The sequence below is a fragment of the Miniopterus natalensis genome, chromosome 11 (genome assembly GCF_054644295.1).
Source record: "Miniopterus natalensis isolate mMinNat1 chromosome 11, mMinNat1.hap1, whole genome shotgun sequence".
Lineage (NCBI taxonomy): Eukaryota > Metazoa > Chordata > Mammalia > Chiroptera > Miniopteridae > Miniopterus > Miniopterus natalensis.
The window spans coordinates 13,197,827-13,223,080 of record NC_142091.1 but is presented as its reverse complement, the minus strand read 5'-3'; the positions used below and the strand labels follow the sequence as shown (position 1 = coordinate 13,223,080).

The 25,254-nt window shown below is 39.9% G+C and overlaps 1 pseudogene; it reads right to left on the bottom strand.

Moving 5' to 3' along the window:
* Window positions 1-3,063: 3,063 nt before the first annotated feature.
* Window positions 3,064-25,254, bottom strand: part of LOC107529979 (small ribosomal subunit protein eS17 pseudogene) — a 163,842-nt pseudogene continuing 141,651 nt past the window's right edge.

Genomic DNA, 25,254 nt, shown 5'->3' with positions numbered 1-25,254 from the left:
GAGTTTGAATCTGTTTCAATCTGGAGAACGCAACTCATCACTACTTTGCAACTCACTGAGAGCCTCTCACAAGCAACTCATGTATCCTCTGAGATTCTATCAGTGACTGAGCCTAACAGGTGACTGGCAGGCAGACATGGATGACAGGGTCCCTTAGGCCTTTGTTGTTCAGCCCCCGTGATTGGTGCTAGTGGAAGCCAATAGTGGGCAGCCTTGGTGGGCAGCTTGGTCCCTCCCATACATACCCAGGCTCAACAGAGGCAGCCACAAACTATGGATCACTCTGTAGTTCAAAACAGGTAGCCCAGAGCCCATCACAGGCAGTGCTTGACATTGACCTGCACCATAGTACCTCCTAAGAGGCCCAGAACCAACCTGGTGGTGAGGCTCAGACCACATCAGAACACAACCCAATTAGCTCCATAAGCCACACACCCAAAGGGAAATTTTGGCATGAACTGGATCTTACTGGGACAATGAGGGTCAACCCCATGCATAGACAAACAGCAATCAAGACTAACTACAACAGGAGGGCTCATATAACCCACACAATGGACATTCCTGGAGCACCTTCCTCAGGTAATCAGGAAGACTGTACTACTGAGCCCCAAAGAACACTTACCACATAAGACCACCATACCAAGATTGGGAGACATAGCAGATCTACATAATACACAGAAACAAATAGAGAGAGGTAGCCAAAGTAGGGAGACAAAGAAACATGCTTCAAATGAAAGAACAGGCAAACTCTCCAGAAAAATAACTAAACAAAATGGAGGCAAGCAATCTACTAGATACAGAATTCAAAACAATCATTATAAGGATGCTCAAAGAACTTAGGGGAAGAATGGGTGAATTGAGTGAGAACTTAAACAAAGAGATAGTAAACATAAAAGGGACAAAGAAGCCATAAAAAACCCCAGTCAGAAATGAAAAATGAAAAATACACTAGAAAGAGTCAGCAGAAATGTGACGATTAGATGAAGTAGATGGACAAATCAATTATTTGGAAGACAAGGCAGCAGAAAACACCCAATCAGAGAAACAAAAAATAAAAAGAATTTAAAAAATGAAGATAGTTTAAGGGACCTTCGGGACAACTTGAAGCATAACAATATCCATATCATAAGGGATTCAGAAGGAGTAGAGGGAGAGCAAGGGGTTGAGAAATCATTTGAAAAAATAATGACAAAAATTCCCTAACTTGGTGAAAGAAAAAAACACACAAGTTTAGGAAGCACAGAGTGTCCCAAACAAGGTGAATCCAAAAAGGCCCACACCAAGACACATCATAATTAAAATATTAAAGATAAGGAGAAAATCTTAAAAGCAGCAAGAGAAGGACAATTACTTACAAGGGAGCTCCCATAAGACTGTTAGTGGATTTCTCAATGGAAACATTTTGAGCCAGAAAATACTGTCACAAAATAGTCAAAGTGATGAAAACAAAGGACCTACAACTAAAACTACTTTACCCAGATGGCTATCATTTAAAATTGAAGAAGAAATAAAGAGATTTCCAGACTAGAAAAAGCTAGAGGAGTTTATTACCACCAAACAGACATGTTAAATCAACTTCTTTAAGAAAAGAGAAAAAAAAGGTGGGCCATAAATATAAAGAATAACGTGGTAATAAATACATACCTATCAATAATCATCTTGTGTTAATAGATTGAGTGCTCCAGTCAAAAGACATAGGGTAGCTAAATGGAAAAGAGAAAAGGACCCACCATATACAGATATGCTGTCTATAAAAGACGCACTTCAGAACAAAAGACACACACAGACTAAAAGTAAAGGGATGGAAAATGATATTTCATGCAAATGAAAATGAAAAGAAGCTGTGGTAGCAATACTTATATCAGACAAAAATAAACTTTAAAACAAAGGTTATAATAAGAGACAGAGAAGGATGCTATATAATTATAAAGAGATCAAACCAACAAGAGGATATAACCCTTGTAAACATTTATACACCCAACATAGAAACATCTAAATATATAAAGTAAATCCTGATGGGCATAAAAGGAAAGATTGACAGTAATGCAATCATAGTAGGGACTTTAACACCTTATTGATATCAATGTATAGATCTTCCAGACAAATACTCAACAAGAAAATAGTGTCTTTAAATGAGACACTACAGCAGTTGGATTTAATTGATATTTTCAGATCATTTTACCCCAAAGCAGCACAATATACATTCTTTTCAAGTGCACATGCAACATGATCTAAGAGAGACCACATATTAGGACACAAAACAAGTTTCAGTAAATTTAAGATTGAAATCATATCAAGCATCTTCTCCGACCATAGTGATATGAAACTAGAAATCAATCATAAGAAATAAACTGAAAACACACAAATACATGGAGGCTAAAGAACATGTTACTAAACAATGAGTGGATTAACAATGAGATAAAAAAAAGAAATCAAAACATACCTTGGAACCAATAAAAATGAGAAGACAACTCAAAATCTATAGGACACAATGAAAACAGTCCTAAGAAGGAAATTCATAGCATTACAGGACAACCTCAAGAAACAAGAAAACATCTTAAATAAATATCTAACTTCACACTTAAAGGAACTAGAAAAAAATACAACAAACAAAGCCCAAAATGAGTAGGAGAAAGGAAATAATAAAGATCGGAGCAGAAATAAATGAAATAGAGTCTAAATGAACAATACAAAAGATCAATGAAACCTAGAGCTGATTTTTTGAAAAGATAAACAAGATTGACTTTCCTTTAACCAGACTCAGCAAGAAAAAAAGAGAACCCAAATAAATAAAACAAAGTGGAGTTTATGAAGCCTGTATATGTGTCATTTACTTGGATCTTAGAAACATTTTATTCTTAGCCCAAACTTTCATTGCAATAGTAGTTAATACTAGCCTATAACACCAAAGATCTTAAAATACAGGATAAGTTCAAAAAGTCATTCACACATCGGTTAAAACATTGGCCTCAGGAAGCAAGACAAGAACTACTATACAGAAGCTTTCATTTGACTCAGCCTTGTTTCCAGCTTATTTCTCTCCTTTTTTGTTTTTTTGGTTGTCTATGGTTTATTGAAAATATTATAGTACTGCAGAGATTCAACGGCTCCATGTGGTGTTGGAAATTCATCCCAATTGTAGGCTGAGTGACCTGCAGGTTGGACAGACTGCCAAAGTCCAAGAGCTTCAGCATTTCCTTAGTGTCAGGATCAACTTCAGTGATCTCCTGATCCAGGGTTGAGGCCTCAGAAACATAATTCTCTCTCCTCTCTCTCCTCTTCCTGAAGCTTGATGGAGATACCTCTCACAGGGCCTCTCTGATTCTGCTTCATCAGATGGGTGCCATAGTCTGCTGTCTTGTGGAGCTTCTTGCTGGGGATAATGGTGACCTCCTTGCACATGCACTTGTTGGTGTGGAAAACGTTGCCCAGGTGTATGTAGTACTTTGTGATGATGATCCAGGCCACCTTCTTCATAATCTTGGTACGAACTTAGGCTCATCTTGGCAGATCCCTAATGAAGTAGCTCCCTTCTTTCTTGCCCTCTGCTGAGGCTACCTGCAGGTCCAGCCCTACTCACACTTCCATGATTAAGTCAGGCTTCAGACAGTAATTGTTTTTTAATGAACTTCTCTGGTCAACCAGCACCTCTTTGCTCAACACTGTAATCTTGCTACTAGTAAATTTGGCTTCTCCACTCCTCAGTAATTCAAACCCTTGCCTTGCTTTTACCAACCTCCTTCCCAAGGCCTTAATATTAGTCCCTGAATTATACTTTTACTCATCAACTACTGGGCTTCTGAGCAATCTCTGTCTGACCTCTGGTCAGTGCACTCCACATGCCAGCTAAGAGGGCCCATTCCTTCAGCTTCACTACTACCTGATCAGTGAACAGTTACAATCATGTCCCTTAGAAACAGTACTTGTAGACAGACAGAGCTGTCTCTGTCAGCAAAACCACTGTGTCAGATTCCCTGGCTTGTGTCCTATTCCAATGGGAGCGGGTCCAGAGTCAGGTGCCTGCTTGCTGATTCCTATGTCTTACAGCTGCAGCACTAAGCCTCTATCCCAGTTCCAGATCATGACTGACTCTGATTTGTAAGTCTTGCCTCCCCCACGGCTATAGTCTGATCTGCTGCTTAGTGGAAAGCCATTCAAATCCATTAAATTCCTAACACTTATGGAATATTTACTCCACACCAAGATTGACCTAGTTGCCACTGGAGATGATAAGATGAGTAAAATCTCTCAGATTCCAAAACTCTAGAATAGGAGGGACATAAGCTCAGTAGCAGAAATAATTTACAGTGACCCCCAATTTAGACACATGCTATAGTAGAATTTTTGACACTTGAACTACAACAGTGTATTAGTCAGGCTTCTTGGATTTCAAGTAACAGACACAACTCTGGATAAATTACGCAAAAAAAAAAAAAAAAAATGTATTGGCAAAGATCAGCCAGCTCAGAATCAAAGAAAGAACTTTGGAAAGAATAGGAACTTGGTAGAACCAAAGACGTTTGCAGAAGGGACTAAGTTCAGTCTCTTCAGGAGATACTAATGGGCTAAGTAATATATAACTTTTGTTTTCCTTGTTACTTTGAATAAAATTCAAGTTATATTGGGATAAACATTCTAATGTGCCCACTTCTTGGCTGGGAGAGACACTTTAACAACCCTACAAAAGTATGTACAAAGTAGGGTGGAGATGGTTCCTAAAGTGAGAGAGAGGTGCTATTACCAGTAGAAGAGGAGTATTTGTGGAAGATCTTCAACAGATGCCAGTCACAAAACACAACCTGGAGGATGTCGGTTGGATGCTAAGGTATTATATCTAAGCCAACAGGTCCCAAGGACAAAATAACTGAAAGCAGAATTATCCCGAAATATCTGTGCAAGTGATCCCTTTGATTCCACTATGAGGCAAAGTACAAGTGTGTGAGGTAAGAACAGAGGACAGGGATATTTAATGAAGGAAGTACTGGCATCTCAGTGGTGGAAATTAGGAAAAGCTTCAAGGAGGAATTAGCATTTAATATGGGTAAGATTTAAACGAGGGGCAAAGGGGGCTCTGGGAAAGGGGAACAGCATTGGAAAGCTTGTAAAGATGAAAAGCAAGGAGGGTTTTAGGAAGATTAAAACCAGAGTTTAAAAAAAAATTAGAGTAAGCATTTTTATGAGAGTTAATATGTAGATAATGCCAGAAAGTTAGGTTGGAGCAGCACTGTAGAGTAACAAGTTGACGAGTGAATTTTCTCAGGGAAAAGGTGATAATGTCTTGATCTCCAGGGACAGCAGTGGGCAGCAGAGCCTTGAATAGCAGAGGGAGAAATGGGAAAAGCATTTCAGAGGTTGAATCAGCAGGCCTCATAAATGGAGAGGGATGTGGAAGCGATCAGTGAAAGGTCAAAACTGACACTAAAGTTTCAGATCATGGACAGGAGAAAGGCAGGCAAGGCTGTTGAGCCTGTGGCAAAGGTCGGTCATGAAGAGAACTCAGTTTTGGAGTTATCTGCGTGCAACGTGTACTTGACAATAGTAACGATGTGGATTAAATAAGTCAGAGAGACAGAAAGAGAGAGAACTGAGAGAGAGAGAGAGAGAGAGAGAGAGAGAGAGAGAGAGAGAGAGAGAGAGAGAACTGAAGGAGAGATGGGAAGAGCGCCAAAGAGAAAATGTAGTTGAAGATCTATACTCAGAAGGTGTGAAAGTAAAGAGTAAGTGAAAGAGGAGGGGAAAAGCAGGAGAGAATGACTATTGGCAGCATCATGGAGAGGATGGCAAGGGAGGCTAATCTGGAAGAGGCCATTGGATAACAGTGTCCTTCAGTAAGCTGTTGGTGACTCCAGGGCAACACTGGAGGCAGAAATTAAATTGCAATGGTCAGGGAGGAATGGACAGAGAGAATGTGGAAGGTGCATGAGTGGGGACGCAGTAAGTTTGACAATAAAGGGAAAAAAGAACCAACCTAATATTTTGAGAATGAAACTAATTGGAGAACATTTGGGTGGGGGGCTGGGGGAGGGGGGCAGGGCAAGGTAAATGACAACCGGCTTGTTATAAGTTTAAAGTAAAATCCAGAAGAGATGGAGAGATTTAAGAACAGAAGAGAGTGGGAATCAATAGTGAGGCAAGAGAGCTCAAGGCTCAGGGCAAGGCCATTGTTCAGGGAGATAGGCTGAGAGGGGGCTGGAATACCCGTGGAAGAGGGAATGGAGGTTCAGAGTGACTAAAGATGAGAAAGCTTAAGTTTTCTGACTTTGATCTTCTCAGTAGGTTTAGGTGAAGCTATCCGCTGAGAGTAAGTCTGGTGGGTCTGTGGTTTGAGAAAAATAAACAGGATTGAAATAACTGCTGTGAGTTATCCATTATAGTAACAACTGCCTAAATGGTGAAAATTATTTCTAACTTTTTTAAACTCTTGGAACCCCCTTATTCTGTGACCAAAATCATTGATTTTTTTATCAGTTTGACAAGCCATAGAGGTCAGGGGTCTGTGGAATTCTAGTCTTTTCTTTACTGGAATAATGGTATTGGTCCCAAGTGTTCCAGTCTAATGGTGATCATGCAATAGAATTGGTTCGTTTGTTGTTCTGTTATCAGGTTATCACTAGAAAGCAACTTTCCCAGTTGGGGCTTAAGAATATTAAGGACTAGTGAAGGAATTTAAAGGGGGGAGGATGGGGGCTCCTGTCCTCGCTGGTTCCTTTGTCTAGGTCTGTGAGCACACAGGACTTGGTGGACATTAGCAAGGGTCTTCATGACTCTGTCACTCAGACATTTACCCCATACCAAATCCCATACCACAATATTTTTGATCAATATGTTATCAATGGAGGGTCCTCCATGTCACCACCTGTTGTTAGTGGAAGCGGGCTTCTTGGGTTACCAGAAGAACAAGAATTTCCTGAGTACACCATGGGAGTATGAGGCATTGTGAAAAGCTCTATTGATGAGGTAACAGTAAGGGGTTTCCCTTCCAAGGTCCCTTCTCCCTCTTTCTCACCATAGAAAAAGTCCAGCCCTTCCAGGCACGGCTCAGCAGTTGAGCCTCGACCTAGGATCCAGGCGATCGGGGTTCGATTCTCTGTCAGGGCACATGCCCGGGTTGCGGACTCGATCAATGACTCTCTCATCATTGATGTTTCTATCTCTCTCTCTCCCTCTCTTTTCCTCTCTCTGAAATCAATAAAGATATACTAAAAAAAAAAAAAAAAAGAAAAAGTCCAATTTTGTCTTCAGTAGGGGGGTTAAGATCAAAGCCATTGCCCAGAGTTTCCATCTCATGTCTGCATAGTCCAGCCTGGCCTCTGGCTAGGTTAGCTGTGTTCCCAGCTGCAGTCCACTGCATGTGGCCATGTGGTTTCTAGGGCCACATGACAGGCTAGCAAGGGTCTCAGATCTAGCAAGTGCAAGAAAGCAGGAGAGAAACAAGAGGAACAAAGGAGGGAGAATTCCTTTGGGGATTACATATTATATTCTCAGAGTTTCACAGACTTGCTTTGGGGTCCACCCTCTCAGCCAGTGTTCTTTGTTCCCAGGTTAGACTGACAGGCAAGCACCTTCTTTAAGTCACCCCAACTTCATGGCTCATGCACTCGTCTTGTCCTTCAGTAAGCTGTTGGTGACTCCAGGGCAACAATTAAATTGCAGAAATTAAATTGCAATGGTCAGGGAGGAATGGACAGAGAGAATGTGGAAGGTGCATGAGTGGGGACGCAGTAAGTTTGACAATAAAGGGAAAAAAGAACCAACCTAATATTTTGAGAATGAAACTAATTGGAGAACATTTGGGTGGGGGGCTGGGGGAGGGGGGCAGGGCAAGGTAAATGACAACCGGCTTGTTATAAGTTTAAAGTAAAATCCAGAAGAGATGGAGAGATTTAAGAACAGAAGAGAGTGGGAATCAATAGTGAGGCAAGAGAGCTCAAGGCTCAGGGCAAGGCCATTGTTCAGGGAGATAGGCTGAGAGGGGGCTGGAATACCCGTGGAAGAGGGAATGGAGGTTCAGAGTGACTAAAGATGAGAAAGCTTAAGTTTTCTGACTTTGATCTTCTCAGTAGGTTTAGGTGAAGCTATCCGCTGAGAGTAAGTCTGGTGGGTCTGTGGTTTGAGAAAAATAAACAGGATTGAAATAACTGCTGTGAGTTATCCATTATAGTAACTGCCTAAATGGTGAAAATTATTTCTAACTTTTTTAAACTCTTGGAACCCCCTTATTCTGTGACCAAAATCATTGATTTTTTTATCAGTTTGACAAGCCATAGAGGTCAGGGGTCTGTGGAATTCTAGTCTTTTCTTTACTGGAATAATGGTATTGGTCCCAAGTGTTCCAGTCTAATGGTGATCATGCAATAGAATTGGTTCGTTTGTTGTTCTGTTATCAGGTTATCACTAGAAAGCAACTTTCCCAGTTGGGGCTTAAGAATATTAAGGACTAGTGAAGGAATTTAAAGGGGGGAGGATGGGGGCTCCTGTCCTCGCTGGTTCCTTTGTCTAGGTCTGTGAGCACACAGGACTTGGTGGACATTAGCAAGGGTCTTCATGACTCTGTCACTCAGACATTTACCCCATACCAAATCCCATACCACAATATTTTTGATCAATATGTTATCAATGGAGGGTCCTCCATGTCACCACCTGTTGTTAGTGGAAGCGGGCTTCTTGGGTTACCAGAAGAACAAGAATTTCCTGAGTACACCATGGGAGTATGAGGCATTGTGAAAAGCTCTATTGATGAGGTAACAGTAAGGGGTTTCCCTTCCAAGGTCCCTTCTCCCTCTTTCTCACCATAGAAAAAGTCCAGCCCTTCCAGGCACGGCTCAGCAGTTGAGCCTCGACCTAGGATCCAGGCGATCGGGGTTCGATTCTCTGTCAGGGCACATGCCCGGGTTGCGGACTCGATCAATGACTCTCTCATCATTGATGTTTCTATCTCTCTCTCTCCCTCTCTTTTCCTCTCTCTGAAATCAATAAAGATATACTAAAAAAAAAAAAAAAAGAAAAAGTCCAATTTTGTCTTCAGTAGGGGGGTTAAGATCAAAGCCATTGCCCAGAGTTTCCATCTCATGTCTGCATAGTCCAGCCTGGCCTCTGGCTAGGTTAGCTGTGTTCCCAGCTGCAGTCCACTGCATGTGGCCATGTGGTTTCTAGGGCCACATGACAGGCTAGCAAGGGTCTCAGATCTAGCAAGTGCAAGAAAGCAGGAGAGAAACAAGAGGAACAAAGGAGGGAGAATTCCTTTGGGGATTACATATTATATTCTCAGAGTTTCACAGACTTGCTTTGGGGTCCACCCTCTCAGCCAGTGTTCTTTGTTCCCAGGTTAGACTGACAGGCAAGCACCTTCTTTAAGTCACCCCAACTTCATGGCTCATGCACTCGTCTTCTCCTTCCTCCAGGGATTTTCAGGGAATGGGTGGATTTGTAGGGAATGAACCAGCAGTTCCCTGGGGAGTACAGAGTTGCAGCTTCCTGATGTAGCTGCCCAGATGGCCATGCTCATAATGTCTGGCCTTCTCTTTGCTTTCTTCTATTATTAATATTAGCTAGCTAGTTACAACAGCAACACAAATACCGTTTTATATTGTTTTTATTCTTAGTCATACATTGTTTAATTTGTAAGGAATACTGCTGTTGAAATACAGAAAGTTGAAGGGAAAGTTAAACATAATAATTCTGTAAATTTGTCTCAAGATCCACAGATAGCATTCAAAGTTCTCATATCACACATCAGGCTCTCTCCAGTAGTTTAATAGTGAATAGTATTTAATACAACAAATATAGGCATTATTATCACAGTTTGAATTTCCCTCTGTTGACAATAAAGCCTATCCACAGCTATAGTGTGTTATTTGTGGAGAAGTGCTAGCAAATCAGCCGGAAACATTCTCCCTCATCTTATAATTTAGAAACAACTAAGCTGGTGTGGCTTAGTTGGTTGGGTATCGTCCTGGGCACCAAAAGCTTGCAGTTCCCATCAGGGCACATGCCAGGTTGTAGGCTCGATCCCCAGTAGGGGGTGTGCAGAAGGCAGCTGATTGACGTTTCTCTCTCACATCCATGTTTCTTCTCCTTCTCCCTCTCCCTTCCTCTCTCTCTAAAATCAATAAAAACAAACTTTTAAAATTTTTTTGAAAGAAATACAACTGAAAATTATATATATCTAAAAAGAATATCAGTTGATTGTTTTAAGTTCAAAAGAGAAGTTTCAAACATTAAGTTATGAAAGCAATTGTTGATTCTAGAGCTTATAGTTAGACTTCAAATCCAACTAAAAATATTTTTGGTCCCAAAGTCAAATATGATATAGAGTCATGTTCAAGTTTATTTGCAAAATCAGACAATACAGCACAAAAAATGAAAACTACACCAATCTCTCTCATGGATATAAACACTCACATAAATTATTTGTTGATAACAGCCTTTTTTATATAGAATTAAGTTAAAATAAATCAAAATGTATATCATTTGATAAATTAAAATATTACTGAAATTTTCTCTTTATTAAAATAATTATTAGACTAGACCTGACTGAGTACTTGAGTTGATTAGAGCATCATTCCTATATGCAGAGGTTGTGGGTTAGAATCAATGAATGAGTGCATAAATAAGTGGAAGAACAAACTGATGTTTCTCTCTTTCTCTCTACCTTCCTCTCTCTCTCTAAAAATTCAATGAAAAGTTTTAAAAAATGAACTAAAATCCAATAATTATTAGATTATGAAAATAAAATATTGGCATAATATTTTCTTTTCTGTGATGAAATGTCAGGAACACAGAAAGTCAGATAATAAAATAACGAATACCCATATTCTCAGTACCTAGCTTAAGAATTTGCAGCATAGGTCTAAAACACGTCTATGTGTAATTTAAAATAACATTTTAATACATGTGATGTAAAAAGGAAAAAATAATTGTTAAAATAACAAAGGGGGAGGGGCTTGCAAGATTGTACTGTAAAAGAAGTTGACGAGTCAGAGAATGTCGGGAACTTCTCCCTTCCGAAGTTCCCTAGCGTCATAAAGCGCCTCCCAACTGAACGGGGTGGCACCAGGTGTGTTCCCAGACCTGCCCATTCTGATTCCCCTAAGAGGTTCAACAAAAACAAAGAGTAAAGGAGGCCTGAATATTTCTTTGTTATTCTTAAGCACAGAACAAACAGCACAAAAAAATCTCCTCCAGCATTTTCTATACTCTGAGCTAGTTGTGTTGCTGACACAGAGCCAGGAGCTGGGGGAGAGGCAATAGGAAGCCATCACTGTGTCTGAGACCCCTTATTGGACACATTATATACCTTAATTTATTTAATTCTCCTAACCATCCCTTGAAACAATAGCTACAGAGGCTCTGGGACTTGCCCAGGGCCAGCAGTGTTGGGGCCACTACTCTAACTTATTGGTTCCCCAAAGGCCAAGGGGGACATTTTCTGTATTAGTGTGCCTGGGGACTTCAAGACTTAAAACAAATAGCAGCTTATGATGAAACTTCGCAAATAAAAGCACACTGTGTTCACCTCATTAAGATAAGTAAAGTACTTCTTTTCTACTCTCCTGAGAGGCAGAGTCCAACTCTGGAAAGAACCCCTAGGATTTTCAAGTGTCCCGTCTCATTCTTTCCCTAGTAAGTTTGGGAGCTCTGCTGATCTGCTCAATTTTTGGAAATAGAAGGGAAGACTCAATTGCCACAACAACAAGTAGACTGGGAAATGCACATCAAGAACAAACTAAGTCCTGATTGCTGGGTTGCCAGGGCATTAACTGATGACCAAAACTCCAGTGTTTCTGAAATACTTTGCCTACTTCTTGGTGATCTTCATTGTGAGTCTCGGTAGCCTTCCAACTGCGTTCCCATTCTTTGACCACTGTGTCTCTCATGTGGAACTCTTCCACTCTGGTTTAACATGAATTCAAACCAACACAAAATTCAAAATATACAGCTTTGTCATTTTAGGAAGAGAAAAAGAGGAGGAAGAGGGAGAGAAAGGAGTAAGAGGAGAAGTAAAGGGAGCAGAAGGCAGGGAGGAAGTGAAAGGACATAATCTCTTTGGGCTTCATTTTGATTAAATGAGGGTATGGGACCAAGTCAATTCTTCATCTTTTCTGGATGTTAGAATTTATGAGGAAAGGTATGGACCCTTTTTAAGTGTCATGCACATACATGCTGTATATTTTGCCCACAGTTCCAAGAAGTTCATGGTGTTAAGGATATCATCATTACTCCAAGTATTTTCATATACTATACTGCAGTAATACTATACTGCAGGCGAGCCTCAGCTCCTCAAACATGAATACTCTGCAGAGTAGAAGTCTGATAGCCACCACACCAAACTTCCAAAGAAATTGCTGGGAGGCTCTTTCATCTAAAGAGAAAGGCCAAATGGCAAGATGAAATGGCCAATGTTTTTCCTACTCTATTTTCTATTCTGATTTTTTTATAGTCTGAATGATAATCACAGAGGAAGTTCCCTTGGCAGTGTTGCATTTCCATGGTGATAGGAGAGGTCAAGTTTAACAAACCCGGGTCTGGGAACCCTCTGCTGCAGGGAAGATTCAAGGGAAAGGCTGGCAGTCAAAGTGTCACCAGGGGACCCATGTTCACAGCCTCCTCTTTTGAATGGCCACAGAGCCTGACTTGTGCTTTTCTGAATGGACAAGCCAGGGATGTTGAAAGTAATAATAGCTCCATCACTTCCCCCTATGAAGAAATGTGCTGTGCCCTTCCTCTCAAAGGCCAGGCACCAATGCCTTTTACCAACAACAATCCATGGATTGTTGGAATATGTATGTGCTCTTTGTATTTGACACCAGAAGCTCAGAGATGCCAAGTTTTAGAAACCAAATGTACTTTAGAAAAGCAATTTTATCTTTGGGAACAAGGGATTCTAAAAAAGTTCTGACTGTGTCAAGGCAGGCTTTTGTGCATTGCAGGGCTATGGTAAAAGGGACTGAGAAATGGGGCAATCCTTCCCATTTTAAGCAGTACTCTTGGATGCTTAGGAGTTCTATTAACTAGAAGATTTAAGCATTCCTTCAAGTGTTGTCTCCCATGACCATCTATATGCTGCTAATAATTCTCAGATCTCAATCAGAGTTCCAGCTCCATATATATATCCAATTACCTATTAGGTTTTGTGTTTGAATGTCCATCAGACACACAGAAATAAAACTGAACTCCTTGTCTTCACTTCTTTGTCTACTCCTTCTATCTAAGTGCCCTATCTTAGCACATAGTCATTAATAGCTAGCTTAGCCAGAAACCCGGGAATTAACCTTCTCTCCTTTTCCCCCCTTCACTCTGAACAACAATTACCAAGTCTTACCTGTATTTCTTGTAAATACCTCTCAGATCTATTTCTGTTTCCATTTCCATTCTTTTTGTTTAGGCTTTCATCACCTCTCCTGAGGATGATCACATCCTTCTATACTAGGCAACTTTCGCACATCCACCAATCCATTGTCCACTCCATGGTCTGAGTGGTTTTTCAGAGATTCAGATAGTATCATGATCATTCCTTTGTTTAAAGCAGTCAATGGTCAAAGCCTTGGTAGAATGTGGTCCTTATCTACCTACCTCTCCAGCTTCATCTATAGATACTCCACTCTGCTCCCCACCCCACCCTGAGCATGAACACTGTGAATATGTAAATTCCAGCTGGGGTGAACTACGTGGTTTCCAGAATGCAATTATTTCTATTGACTGTGGGTCTTTGCCTGAATTCAGCCCTTACTAGCATCCACTGTCCTCCTCCCTGACCACTTGATTTGCTGGGTCATGTTCTGCTATGCCTTAGATGTCAGCTTAGATGCAATTTATTCAAGAATGTGCTCCCCATCCTCCACATTTACTCTGTATGATCTTAGATCACATTGGGCTTCCTCCATCAAAGCACTTTCATGCTATAATTATTATGTGATATTATTATAATTGCTTATTTCTCCTTTCATCCTGATTTTAGATGTAAGCTCCATGAGGGCAGAAACTGTGTTTTCACCAGTATACCTGCAGTGCTCTGCACAGTCCTCAAAAATATAGGGTGTCCCAAAAAATGTATACACCTGCTTTGAATAATTATAAAGGCAGTGTTTATTCAAATACATTTCATTTTCAAAATTGAGCTACAGCTGTTAAAGTGTGTACACCTTTTTATGGGGAAACCTTGTATATATGTGATGCTCTTAAAGAATCCCTGTCAATAAATAAGAACCTGATGGAGTACTGAAATAAAGATTATGTAAGCTCTGAAGTCCTCATGCTTTTTTGCCTAGCTGTTAATTTTCAACATGGACTAAAAAAGTATCAGATACTTCATAATATATTTTTAGTATTGAGTATTTAGTGTGCTTAATGTTTTCCTTCCTCTCTTACATTCTATGATTATAACAACTCATACTCACCTACCATAGAGTCCCACCAGAATTAGGTTAGAACATTTTGGAAGAACCTCTTTTCTAAGAAAATTCCTGTGGATTAAAATTTGGCTCATGTAGGTACTAAGAAACCAGCTCCTACCAAAATAAAAATAAAAATAAAAATGGGTGGAGTGCATTTTCCCAAACATTATTGGCCTATTTTTCCAAGACAAGATAAAATTGGATGAAGGAGAGGATTGGAGATTATCTTCTTTGGAAACAATGTATAGAGAAAGAGGGGTTTGCCAGTTTTCTAAATATTTTCACCATGAGGTCTTGGGCCACTTGGTAATCTCTGTAATTTCTAACAAATGTAAAATGTTTTTGTGGAATTACAGTATTTAAGAAGACCTTTGGAGGTTATCTGGCCCTTTCTGACAATTTCAATTAGGACATCCATCTGTGGCCAGTTACCTTTCTAAAACCCAGCACTTATTATAACACTTTTTCTTGCAAAAATCCTTGCAGCTTACTCCAATGGCACAACTCAACCTCATTAACATGGCTCCTAGATCCTATGTTACACAATCCGACCTCTCTTTGAGAATTCATCTTTCCTGAGTCTCCCTGTGTATCTTACATCCCAGTCCCACTGAATAACTTACCCTTCTCCAGACACTCCTTGACTTCCCAAGCTTTTATATTTTTGCCACCTTCTGCCTTGCACTTGGGTTTTCTACTTCCATAACCATCTTTGCCTAATGCAAGTTTATTCTCCCTTCAGTGCTCAGCAGTCTAGTGTCTGTAATGCTGGAATAGCTAATGGGGACTCAGTTATGAAAGGCTCTAAATATTTGACCAAGGCAGTTGAACTTTATCCCAAAGTAGTGAGACAGAGGGATTCTGAATGGATGGATGGAGCACACAAAGTTGTGGTCACTGAGGAAGATATAACAAGCCAATAGTCCCAGGCACCAGAAACTGTTGATATTCCCATAGCCAATTACAAAGAAAAGCCATCACTTTCAAGTTTCCTGGACATGATTCTGGGAGATGTTCCAAGTCTCCTGAGGATGGAATCCAGGTACTCCTATTCTTTCTTCCTGGTCTGATAGTCACTACTCTTAAAAAAAAACACCCAATTTTTTTAATTGATTTAAGACAGAGAGAGAAAGGAAGAGAGAGAAACATTAATCTGTTGTTCCACTTATTTATGCATTCATTGGTTGATTCTTTTTATTTTTTTAAAATATGTTTTTATTGATTTCAGAGAGAGGAAAGGAGAGGGAGAGAGAGATAGAAACATTAATGATGTGAGGGAATCATTGATTGGCTGTCTACTGCAAGATTTTATTAGGGATCAAGCCCACAACCCGCGCATGTGCCCTGATCAAGAATCAAACCACGACCTCCTGGTTCATAGGTCAAAGCTCAACCACTGAGCCACATCGGCAGGGCTATTGGTTGATTCTTATATGTGATCTGACCGGGGATTGAACCTGAAACTTTTGTGTATCAGGAGGACACTCTATGCAACTGAGTTACCCGGCCAGGAGTGATATTCACTACTCCTAACATGACGGTGTGCTTTCCACACTGCTGGTCAGCTGTAAACTCCTTTGGACATAGCAATACAGACAAACAAATAGAAAGAAGCTTCCTTTGCATCATCGGGCTCGTCTTGTATTAGCTTTGATATCTCATGTTGCCACATTGATGACATCTGCCAAGGCAAAAATCAGAATGAAGGTATGTTTACTCAATGCCACAGTAATTTGAAAAAATCAAGCAATCTTTCTAGTTCATTTACACCATCTTTATTTAGAGTTTCTGTAAACAACAAACTAGAAAAGTTGAAAGATAAAGTCACTTGAAAAAGTTCAGCTGACACTTGAAATTCCAGTGCTTGTAGTCACAGACATCACACTGTGAGACATGGAAGCCAGCAATTTGCAGTTGATGACATAATCAAAAATTATTTAATGAGAAGAACATAAAATGGGTACATGTGTTTTAAATGGATAAAAAATCCACAATTCGGTGATGATACAAAATCCATTTAAATTTCAAACTGATGCTTTATAAAAGAAAAAGAAAACATTTTAATTAAGAGAACTGCTTTCAAGAGATCCTAATTGTTACAGAGTTCAAGTAGTTCCCAAAACCAAATTCATCCTAGATGGATGTATTTTGCTCCTGCTGTGAGGTCTGTAACCACTTCAGAATTTCCCATCATTCTTCCCGGCCTGTCTTCTTTTGCATGTACCAGGGCTGTCATAAGGGAAAAGATGCTTGTCTTCTCATACAAGAGCTAAGAACTTTCTTCTTGTCTTTTGCTTCAGTTACCTCCACCTGGGAAAGAAATTATTTAACTTTTTTGTTCATTTCCTTGGAATGTTCAACACAATTCTTTTTTTAAAGTTAAGAAAAAGAAAGGCAATGTTTAATTTAATCTAACAGTCGTACAGTTACTGACTTCCCCACACCATCATCTTCCGCAAATAATGGGTGGTTTAGTTGAATCTAGTTGGAGTTTTTAGGAACTGTTTGTGCATGTAGATGGTGCATGAGAAGACTTCCTGAGATTGTGATTTTTAAAAGTAGTTTACAATTTAAATCATACTTCACCACCCCTCCTTCCTAGTCCCCACAAAGATGAGCAGGTATGCCTACACATTTGTTTTTTGATTTTTGAAGAATTGCATTTGCATTCTGTTTTTATTCTTAAATGTTATAATTTCATGTGGTTTTTATTATTGCAAGCCACCACACTATTATCAATAAGTTATGTGTGCACAGTGGAATGTTGAAAAACGGTAGCATCTCACCCAGCAGCCACCTAGATTTCCAAATGGAGAGTCTCGGCTCTCTCTGGGAGGTGTAGGTGACAGCCTGAGTGGTTACAGGTGGATGCCACAAGATTCCTGCTTCTTTATTTCTGGCCCTGCTAGGGCTTGCTTGAGAACACCAGTGGTTAAAAGTCAACTTCCTGCAAGAATTCAAAGGTCTCAGTAGGGAAACACCCACCACATGAAGGGGGAAGGCAAGATAGAAGAAGGTCGGGGAAGAAAGACTTCTCTTTGAGAACGTGGTTTAACAGTTGGCAGGAAGCTTCCTGCTGCAAAGGGAGTCACGACCCTGCTCTGCTTCATGTTAGCGAATTGTGGCCAAAGTTTGTCAAAACAAAGCCACACACAACACCCTAATGCCAAACGGGCAGGAGCCTTGGCCTGCTGCAAATTAAATCATTAGGAATTCCTTTGGAGAAAGACTTACAACCCTTGAGCTTTGTGGCTGAGCAGATGCAGATGTCTAAGTGTGCAGTTGTTATCTCCCCAAGGCACCGCTGGGAGCATGGCACTCCCTTTGCAAAGTTCTTTAAGGCTGCCACCCTCCTGGAGCAAAGTCTTAAGTCTTTCAACCTCCTTTTTAAAGCTTTCCCCACTATTGTTCTATGTATTTTTCCAATCTCAAGTCACAGTATTCCAAATGAGCCGGACACCCTAGTGGCTATGGGCCTTTGTTCAAGTGTGCCTCTCCTGGAGTGCCCCTCCCTCCCCCTGGTCTCCTCAAGCGGAAGGTCTACTTTTCCTTCCAGGTCCAGCTCAATGCCAGGTCCTCCCCCCCTTATAATTGGTCTCTTCCTCTCACTCTGTTTGAACTCTGTTGTAGCATTTTCAATATCATTTTCAGGGACGGTTGAAGTTCAGACTTTTACATCAAATGCACCTGGGTTCTTCTCCCAGCTCTGCAGCTTACTGTAATGTCAATCTTTCCTAAATCTCAATTTTCTCCTCTGACAGATGGGAATTATTCTAAAATAGGGTATACCTATGAGGATTAAATCAGAAAACACCATGGGAAAAGCAGAATAGTGCCTGGCACCACATACAAGTTTGCTATTGTTTTTTGTTTCTCTCAGTAGACTGTGCTATTAGGGCCATATCTTACTTGACATGTATTCTCAAAAGCACTATGAGCCCTGGCCAGTTTGGCTCAGTGGTTAGCCTTGGTTGGAGGACTGAAGGGTCCCGGGTTCAATTCTGGCCAGGGGCATGTACCTCGGTTGCAGGCTGGGGCCCCAGGCCATGTAGGAAACAACCAATAGATGTTTTTTTCTCTCTCTCTCCCTTCTATGCTCTTTGAAAAGCAATGGAAAAAATATCTTCGTGTGAGGATTGGGGGGAAATAAAGCACTGTGATTTCTACTTGGTTGGTGCTGAATAACTTTTTATTGAATTAAGATATTTATTGAGCAGATTCATATTATGAAGCCAGAAAAATCGTGTCAAACAAAGCAAATGTCGGAGGACGACCCTCTTAAATTTAGTTTGGTTGAAGCCGCCTGTGTCAGGCCTTCAGGCAGGGCCCCCAAGGGGCAGGCACCAGACCTTTCTCTTCCCTTTGCCACAAAACTAGGCCAACACCAGCTTGCTTACTGTCACAACCAGGAACAAAAAGAACTAGCAAATCCCAAATAGTCCCCTAAAGTAATTATGTTATATTTTCCCCAACTCTTAATAGGAACAAAGTTATAAAGAGATGATCTAGAACTGCGGTTCTCAAACTTTTAGTCTCCGGACCTCTTTACATCCTTAAAATTATTGAGGACTTCCAAAAGCTTTTGTTTATGGAGATTATAGAGAGCTACAGTTTATTGTATTAGAAACTGAAGCAGCCCTGCCAGGTGGCTTGGTTGGCTGGGGCATCGCCCCATACAACAGAAGTTTGTGGGCTCAGTTCCAGGTCAGGGCACATACCTAGGTTGCGGGTTCGATCTCAGATCAGGGCACCTATGGTAGGCAACTGATCGATGCTTCTCTCTCTCGTCAGTTTTTCTCTCTCTCCCTTCTCTCTCTAAAATCAATTTCAAAAATATCCTTGGGTGATGATTTAAAAAAAAAGAAACTAAAGTAGAAAAATTTTAAATATTTATTAATTTCTTTAAAAAATATTAATAAACACTACATAGTAACATAAATAATATGTAGGGTATCCCAAAAAAATGTATACACGCACTTTGAATAATTATAAAGGCAATGTTTATTAAAATACATTTCATTTTCAAAATTGAGTTATCAGCTGTTAAAGTGTGTATACCTTTTTGGGGGACATCCTGTGTATTATGGAAATAACTCCATTTTCTAAAACAGATCAACAAGTTAGTGAGAAGGGTACCTTTTATTTTTTAAACACTTTTGCAAGTCTCTTTAATGTCTGTTTTCATAGGGAACAGCTGGGCTCACATAGCTGGTTCTGCATTCCATTGGTGGTGATGTGTTATTTTGGTTAAAGTATATGAAGGAAATTGGCTTCACATAGACAAGGGGAGGACTCAACACGGGTAGCTCTTAAAGGGGTAGCTCTTAAAAGTTAGTTGAAGTGTGAAGCCTGAACCATATCAGTGAAACTTCCCTCCCCTGCTATATTAAAATCCACTGGTCAGTCTTGCATGTCAAATGGATCTTTTGCCATGTGTGATTTTTTAACATCATGCATTGATCATCTGGAAAAAATAGATTCACTGAGTTGTGCTGACCTATGAAGTCTTAATCCATTTCACTATACAACATATAACACTTTCATTTGTTAATATCCCCACCAACCTCATCAGGAAAGTCTTTAAAAATTGGGATGCTGTCAAGCTCATGGTGAAAGATATGAGTTTCTAATTTTTGCTTGAAAGTTTAAAATTTTATCACAAGCAATGTGTGCTATCAATTGTTTTCTTTGAAATGGCAAACTCATTTGGTTTATTTAAAGAAAATACCCAAGTCTGAATAACCATAGTTTGTCTATCAGTCATTCTTCCAGTGAAAATGGTATTTCATGAAAAAATGCCAGTTTTGTTCACTCTACAAATAATTGCACAAGTGCTTTGTCTTGAGACAACTGGTAATTCTAGTGTGTAACGGAATTCCTTTATGTCTACTTCTCATTTCAAAATACAGAATAATAAAGAGATGAGTAATCAAGGGTTAAATTATTTTAAAATATGTTATTAATTTGTTAAAATTAATAATTATGTTACAAATTATAATTTTATTATAAATTAGTTGATTTTTAAAAACAATTTATTAATCTAAATTGATCATTTTACTGTTTCATCAAGGTCATTCTTAAATCAAACTGGCATTTCCTTTTTTTGTGAGTGCATTGCAGTGAAGAACACAGTGACGCTAGTATACTGTTGATGGTGTTCAGTAGAGGTGAGGACCAGAAGCCAGGGAAGGCAGTTATAATTGAAAATATATTTTAAAGGCAAGTTTATAAGTAAAAAGAAATTTCTTCCTGCTACACTGGGCATAGCACAGGCCTTTATTCCCCATCCTCCTTGAGTTTATTCCTAAGAGGACATGTTCTGTTCCTTTAGGATAGGATTCAGACAAAAGTGAGTTTCAGATTTTTCCTACAGAGCACTTCTGCAGGGCCTGTGCCATCTGATATTTCTTCTTAAATAAGGCTACTTTTCAAGGGACAAGAGCTGGGAATCAAAATAAGTACTTAATCCTGAAGCAAGATCATCAAAACTTTTAAATAAATTCCAGAAGATTGAGTCTGTCTGCTCTAGTACTCCTTTTCAATCAAAAAATTTAAAACAACTACATTATAACTTTTAATTTACTAATTCAATTAACACAATCTCTTTTTCTTATTCATTTGTTGTTTGCAATATGTGCTTTATCAAGAAACATTGGGCTTGTTAGAGACTGTGATAAATCTGATGATTTATGAAAGGGGTGAGAACAACAAGAGATCACAGGTTGCTCTCTGTTCAAAAACAGCAAAGACCCAGAAGGTGGCTTTCTTGGGCAATTTTCGGTCCTTTGCCTATGCCAGCGCACCATCAGTGTTTATGGGACTCAGGTCCGTAAGACTCATCAGCACACTGGAAAGTAGGTTGAACCAGATCATCTACAATAACGCAGAAAGGCAACTTGCTCCCAGTGGGCTAAAGTTGGACAGATTTTCAAGTTATGCTTACTTGGAAACCTTGGAAGGACTCTTGAAGAAAGGATATAAGAAGAAAATGGTAAATGGATCATCTAAATAAATTTATTCTGACTATATGCATTTTTCTGTTCTAGAGAAGCTTAAGTCATCATATCTAATCATTTTGTTCTATGTTAAAAAGAGATATCTTGATGACTAATAAGTAGCAGTACATTTTCTTCTAGACAAAAGGGCAAATAATATCTGCCATATATTTTACTCTTGAGCAACGAGAGAAGTCCCAGAGTCTATTCTTCTATAGTGAAAATGTCTGGATCCGGAGACGGTGTTCTTTTCTTGGCTTTAAACATGCTGGGTGTGACCAGTGGCAAGTTGCTCTGTTTTTTACAGAGTGAAGGGATCACCAGATTGTTCAGCTTCCCTGGTTCACAGATAGAGATTAACAGTTTCATTCTCATGCATCATGAAGAATGAGAGTTCACCTGAGTAAAGCCGATTGTCCTTAAGCTCTAGAGGAGTAAAAATGCTTTGAACATACCCCATCTGCTTCCAATTTCAAGGCCTGTGTGAATTCTTGGGGGACTCTGGTTCTCCTGGCAGCTCTGCCTCTTTGTTCCCCCACATGTTGGTACTTGTCCCTCGCTTTGCCAACCAACGGGAATCATTGCTTTGCATACATATACACAGCACACCTAACTTCCTGTTAGATATTTGAGAGTTTAGTAAAATCTTCAGGTTCTAGGACTAGGCAATGATTTCTTTGACTTGACTCCAAAAGCATGACCCACGGGAATATTTTGAAAAATCCAATTTCATCAAAATTAAAACATTTATTCTGCAAAAGATCCCATTAAGATGAAAAGACAAGCTAGAGGGGGAGAAAACACTTGCAAATCACATAACTAACAAGACTAGTATCTGGAATATATAAAGAACTCTCAAAACTAAACAGTGAAAAATGAAACAATCCAATTAGATAATGGGAAAAACACATTTGAAGAGTATATACAAATGACAAATAAGCACATGAAAAAATGTTCAACATTATTAGCCATCAGGGAAATGCAAATTAACTGTAGACTCAGCTGTCTTAACACTATTGAATAAGCTATCCTTTACCCACTGACTTAAGATTGTCATCTTCATCATTCTAAAAATTCTTACACTTACTTGTACTTCCTATATCTGGCCTTTTAGAGCTGTCTATTTTATCTTTTTATTTTTTCCTATGCCTGAGAATCACCATCATAAAACATTTAAGGACCAGAAAGTGTTCACAGTGGGAGTTACCAATCACCCACCTTTGCTATCCATGTACTCACTAGCTGGGTCACCTTGGGCAGGTAAAATTCTCTGAACTTCAGTTTCTCTGTCTGAAAAATGGAACTAAAATGCCGTTCTGTGTTATATTAGCATGCCAAGATCCTCCCTCTTCAAAAGCCTATTGCTGCAGGATTTTGTAAGTTCTGCTTACTTAGTGTAGTCTTTTTGTGCACCATAATCTTGTTTGTCTTTTTAAAAAACTTTTTAAATTTTGAGACAGTTTAGATTTACAGAATATTTGCAAAAATGATACACAGAGTTCCCATATATCCCTGACTCAGCTCCTTTTTACATTAACATTTTATGTAACCATAGTAAAATTATTAAAACTAAGTAATTAACCTTGGTACCATACTAATAAATAAACTACGACTTCATTAAGATTTCACATTTTTTTCCATTTAGGTCCATTTCCAGTTCCATGATCCAATACCAACTTCGTATTTCATTCAGCGTCATGTCTTCCTTAGTCACCTCCAATCTGTGACAGTCCCTGAGTCTTTTCCAGCCTTTTGTTACCTTGGTACTTTTGAAGAGCACTGCTCAGCCATTTCAATAACCGTCTTTTTCTCTTGAAATAAAGTTTGTTTCCTTTTCAACCAGGAGCACAGCATTTTCCATTTTCTCCATGGGTGACTGGTTGACACACAGAACTGAAACGCACCCCTTGATGCCGGGGTTTCTGGCTGGAGACGACGGGATCTCAGGGGCCCAAATCTTATTACCTGCGCACTTTGGTTCTAAAGGCCAAAACGAAAAACAAGTTAAAAGTGTCAAGTTATTTCCTCAAGTTAAAAAGAAGAAGAGGAGAAGAAAAGGAAGGAAACTGATATAGGCCTCGGCCCCATGCCCCAGCTGGAAGGGCTGGCCCATCTTAGAGCCATGAAAGTCTAGGGAAACCTCCCTTTCCTTAATTTCCCACATTATGCGGGTCCTGTTAGCACACGTGCTTCTAATCACTCCTGTCTCAGCAGCAGTGCAAACGTGGGTGCTAAGAGAACTGAACCTGCCAAACACATTTGACATCACAATGCCCTTGAAAGAGCTATCAGCTAAACCCAGATATATGTGTACATATCAGCAGTTCTATTTTATTAAACTCACAACATTTCCACCCAATTTAAACTCACTGTGATAGCATACGTTGTGACGGATTTGGGTGGTGGTTTCCCTTCCAGTTGGCTCCAAAAATATCACATTAATCCAGACCCCAATCACATGCCAAGTCCAAGATTAGCTTTCCCTTCCCACTTGGGTCTCTTTTGTTTTGTTTTTTGAGAAGATATGCAATGCTGGATACAACCATGTAGGGATGGAGTGAGAATAAGACCTGTTAAAAAGAATGTGACAATGGCTGTGAAAACCCATTTTAAGAGCAGCAACTCTTGTTACTTTAAATGCTAGCTATGATTTTCCAGCTAAGGGCTCTATTGCTGTAATAGCGATTGCAAACTGGTGGCCCCTGGGCCAAATATGGTTCACAGATGTGTTTTACTTGGTCAGTTCAATGTTGTAAAAGCATCTGAATTTTTCGCCAACATTTATGTATTAAGAGATTGTACACAAAATCTGGATTTCTGGATTTTCATAAAAAAACTCGAGATGGCCACACTGAGCCTACTTTTCCACATGGCAACAGTTGGCTGGGGTTGAGGAGCAGCTGGCTTTTGGAGACCGGGTATGCACCATCTGGTGAGCACAATCTCTGGCCAGCTCACTTCTCCTATTTATGTAACTTGCCTCCTTTCTTTGGGTGTTTCGATTTTCAACACCGGTTTATAACCAAGGAAAAGAGAACAGTGATTAGTTAGAAAAGGTGAGAAAAGCTGCAATGAGAAAAGATGATCTGTGTATCAGTGTGTTAGACCTTGAGATAAAGATAAGTGTGAGTAATTTATTGGGGGGCGGAAACACTGACAGGATAGTGGGAAAAGGAGTTGGAGAAGTGAAGGCAATCAATAAAAATGCATTATTAATTAAGTCACTGCTGCGGTCAGCTGGAGCTTGATCTTCCTGGAGAGTTCTGGAAGACAGCATAATGTATGAGCCTCAGAGTTACCCCAACCAAGAGGCCAAAGAGCAATTATTCCCATCAGTTATTGATTCATGGCTGCTCCCAGAAGCAGCGAATTCTCAGCATTTCCAGTCCGCCATTCCTATGGGCAGATCATGCCTGGAAGTCAGAGAAAACACTCAGGCAAGAGAGGCAGATGCCAAAAAATGGAAATGAAAGCCATGCAAATCCCAAGAGGATCTGTGTAGGGCACCAGCAGCATCAGCAGCACCGTGCTTCTGAGGTGAACTCGAGGTGATAATTTTGTCTCATAGAATAAGGGGGCCCACCAACCACACAAAGTGTCTCCCCCTCGTGAGAACTGCTCATCCTTTGAACCAACCCCAAAAGGCCTTCCAGTTGGCTCTCACTTCCTGCTTCATGTTCTTAGCCCTTGGGCACAAGGTTGCAGCAATCAAACCACCCAAAGCAGGAGACTTGTGAAGATACTAAGACAGAGTGTCTTTCGAAGATGACATGGGCTTTGGTATCCTAGTTCTCAGTTTATATTTATTTATTCTAATACAAGTACACTTGAGCACTTTCATAGTTAGCCCACAATCAGACTCAGAT